We start from the raw sequence: 4,272 nt of genomic DNA on the forward strand, positions 1-4,272 counted from the left end.
TTATCGAGGATAACAAAACTTCTTTAAAACTTTAAAAGTGGGTAGCATCCTTTCATTCCTTCTAGATAACTTTTATTATTTAATATAAGAACACAGGTAACTATAACTTAAGAAGTACCATGTAATATTTTATGACTTTTTACGTTACTACAGTGAATATTACTAATTTCTTAAACCTTATAACAAATTTTTTGACGTTTAATATGTAAACAATGGTAGTTTAAAGGACAAATATATGAGTTCTAGACATAAAACAGAAAGTATCAACTAAAAAAAACACAAACTAATTAACTAGTGTACAGCAAATACTGAGAATTTCCCGAATGTCTATTTAACTTTCTTAGAAGCTATGTAAGATGCAAGACTCTAGAGATAAATCTAATCACATTGGTGAATGGTTTTAATGTATATTTTTAAAATGTTCTTTCTACTGATTTCGTGTAAAGAATATACGTTTTTTTTTTCTTGTGGACCATACCGTTTGTCGTGAGATCACAAATGTATAAGTATATCACAATATTGCAAAACGTTCACATTAATATTCACGGTACTTATTTTTACAACGATAGAGTGACATAACAAAGTATTTAACACATTTTCTATTCTTTATATTGTATTAATGCTACAACCAGTGTCCTGTGTTGTTATATATCAGATGAAACATATAGTTTTTGTTTCATTGCATGATAGAAAATAGATTAATTCTCAAGTAGAAGTGGTTAATAAACAAAGGTCAGTAACACAATCTAACTTAATAGAAAAATATACAGAAAAATTTACACTAATTGTAACGTTCCAAAGTTGTGTGAAAGCTAATTTAGTCTTAGTAATCCAGTATTTATAACTCATGCATGTTTCAGTTTGTGTTATCTATAAATATCAAATATTATGTAGCTTTCAACTTATCGGAGGAAAATACCCTTGGATACATTTGAAAAACATAGCCTAGGTTTTAAAATAATGGGCAATACTGTTGTTTCTTAATCTTTCTAATTAAACACACCTTCAAAGAATTATGATACATATAGATCTTAGTGTACTATATTTTTAAAGTTATATTTAAATGAAAAATATATGAGTTCTAGATCAATAATATCAGAAAGTAGTATCCTACAAGTAGAGAATAATTTCCATCAAATATTGAGAATTTCATGAAGATACATTTAGCTTTCTGTTTTATGTTATGTAATGTGCTTGAATAGATAATTTTGTTTTACTGACTGTTAATTTCACTGACATACAAAATCCATTCTTCATTGTCAGAGAGCATAGTAAATATCAAAGTCCATTAAGAATGTGAACATGTTAGATTTAAAACATGTGAAAGGAAATGTGTGTATTTTCTTCTTTTTTGTCACAAGAAATTTGTAAGATATTGAAACAGAATTTATCATTTATCTGTCACTTTTTTTAGAAATAAATAAACTACTTGTTTTTTCTCAAGCAGCAATATTGCAACTAAAAAACAAAGGTGAAAGCATTTGTCACATTGTTTTATCCTTCCGCATCACTTCCCAGAGAGTTCCTTATATTACGTGTATAAAAGTATTAAATAAACTAACCTATATATATGAGTTACAAGTGTATACTTTGTAGTGAATATTTTTAAAATGTACAATCATGTGATCGTCATTTCCGTGCAATTCCTTTTGGTTAGTGTCTTGTTTATCTGGTTTATTTAGACAGTCGTATAACTGGACATTTAAATGTTCTTCAATTACTACTTTACTGGTCCATTTGTATTACACAAAATAAAAATATATTTCAAATGAAGATTCGTACTGAAGATAGTGGAAACGGCTGTTCTTCTGAAGAAAACGATTTTGTTTGATCAGGATCATCACATCATTAAAAAAAACAAACTATAATTGCACCCATAATTGGAAACTGATATTTATGAAACATAATTTATCGCAAAATACTGAGATAGTTTTGTTTACAATTGTTTCAGTAGGTGTGATAGTTAAGTCTGATAATTTTCTTAGTTTTGTGAATAAATGTCTCAGTACGTGTAACGAATGCTTCATTTTGAATTTGTGACTTTTCACTGAAACATTGATGAATATTTATACCATGTGATCAAAAGATTGTTAATACTTAAAAATAAAAATTAGAATGCTTGATGTAGACTGAACTTGCGGCCAAAAGTATGAACACTTCCCAGAAATTTGTAACTCAGTTATCATCCTTTGTTTAATGAAATACCACATATTTGGCATGTTTATGTCTGAGTAGATATTAAAAATATATTTTAACTGATCTTTCATTTGGAAAATTATTCTAAGCCAATAAAAATTGTCTGAACATTTGACTGATTGCTGTATATTAGGCACAGTATTGAGTAGAAAGTATGCAATAGTTTCATGCTAACTGAAATGTTTCGTCAAATATTGAGAAACAGAAGATTGTGAATGCACAATTAATGTTTTGTATCACCATGTAAAGTGAAAGAACAATGTTTACTGAATTTTGAATTCAGTGACATGCAAAAAGTTTAGTCAAAGTATGGTAAACGTCAAGTTTATCTAGAAAATATATCATTATATAGCGTTTAAATTCTTTTTCAATATTAAATATAAGATAAGGACATAAATAGCGACATTGTATTATAATTATCTCCTTCAACTGTTGTTTTCTAAAAACTTCCGCCATATTGGTCACTATTTTTTTCGTAAAACCGTGAGTTAGATAGCCCGATGTGGCTTTGCTGTAAGAAAAACACAAAGATTTTTCTAAAATTGATTTTCCATGCTGTGCATTTTCTAAAATCAAAGTTTATCGAGTAAGTCAGTGGTTCTGAATAGCAAACACGTGATTCGTATCATGACGTTACAGTATAGATAATATATAATGAGTTATTTGTTGTTTTTCTTAATTTCGCGAAAAGCTACACGAGGGCTATCTGCGCTAGCCGTATCTAATTTAGCAGTGTAAGACTAGAGAGAAGGCAGTTAGCTATCACTACCCACCGCCAACTCTTGAGCTACTATTTTACCAACGAATAGTGGGATTGATTGTCACATTATAACACCCCCACGGCTGAAAGGGCAAGCATGTTTGGTGTGATGGGGATTCGAACCCGCGACTCTCGGATTACGAGTCGAGTGCCTTAACCACCTGGTCATGCCGGGCCTTATGCTATCAATAAGAAACAAACCTCTACCAGACAGAAGTAACAAAAGTAAATGCTATTTATTTACATCGTTTAATCTCAAATGACATTTTAACATAAAAATAATATTCCTTTTCAGATATATCGATTGATACATAGCAACAACGATTTTAGTTGCTACCGTATCTTTGTCTCATAATTGTTAATTATTATTTTTCGAGTCTATTAAAATTATAAGAGGAGATAATTAAACTAAACTTTGACTGACTGTACATTATTGTTTATAAGATGTACGTAATGGAATGGACGTAATTTGTACAGAAGCTAATCCGGGAAATTATCAACTACGATGCTTATGGTAATTGAAGTTTTTATTAAGTATATATGATACTGTTTTTTTTCTGAAGTACCATACTATGCTTTAAATTAACTTGTTTTGTAGAAATCAAAATTATGTATATTCCTCATTCAATTTTTGGTATTTCAAATAAACTGGAAACAGTTACATTTCAAAACTAGTATGAACAAATGTTCAAAATTAGAATTTATCTTGATTGTACATAAACCCCCATATGTGAGAAAAATATGTGAGTACGAGTGTATATATATTCTAACGTAATTGTTTGTGTAATTGATATAAATCTAAGCAAACACAATTAAAACTGTTTTAATCATGTTACATGTTGCTTCCCTAGTTCAAAGCTATGCAATAGACAATCTACACCCTTTTCCCCTCTGGAAATCGAATCCTAGATTTTAGTGTGGAAGGTCCGTAAACATACTCTTGACCCAGCAGAAGATAACACGTTGCTCTTATAGCCCGAGCGCGTAAGACGTGCGACTCGTAATCCGAGGGTCGCGGGTTCGCGCTAAACATGCTCGCCCTCCCAGCCGTGGGGGTGTATAATGTGACGGTCAATTCCACTATTCGTTGGTAAAAGAGTGGCCCAAGAGTTGGCGGTGGGTAGTGATGACTAGCTGCCTTCCCTCTAGTCTTACACTGCTAAATTAGGGACGGCTAGCACAGATAGCCCTCGAGTAGCTTTGTGCGAAATTCCAAAAAAACAAACAAAACAATGCTCTTATAGATTTCTTGAATATGGCAAAAAATCCATTAGTATTAGCTTGGTTTGGAAAACAAACAGATGGCACAAATCCAA

Source organism: Tachypleus tridentatus, chromosome 1, assembly GCF_004210375.1.
Source record: "Tachypleus tridentatus isolate NWPU-2018 chromosome 1, ASM421037v1, whole genome shotgun sequence".
Classification (NCBI taxonomy): Eukaryota; Metazoa; Arthropoda; class Merostomata; order Xiphosura; family Limulidae; genus Tachypleus; species Tachypleus tridentatus.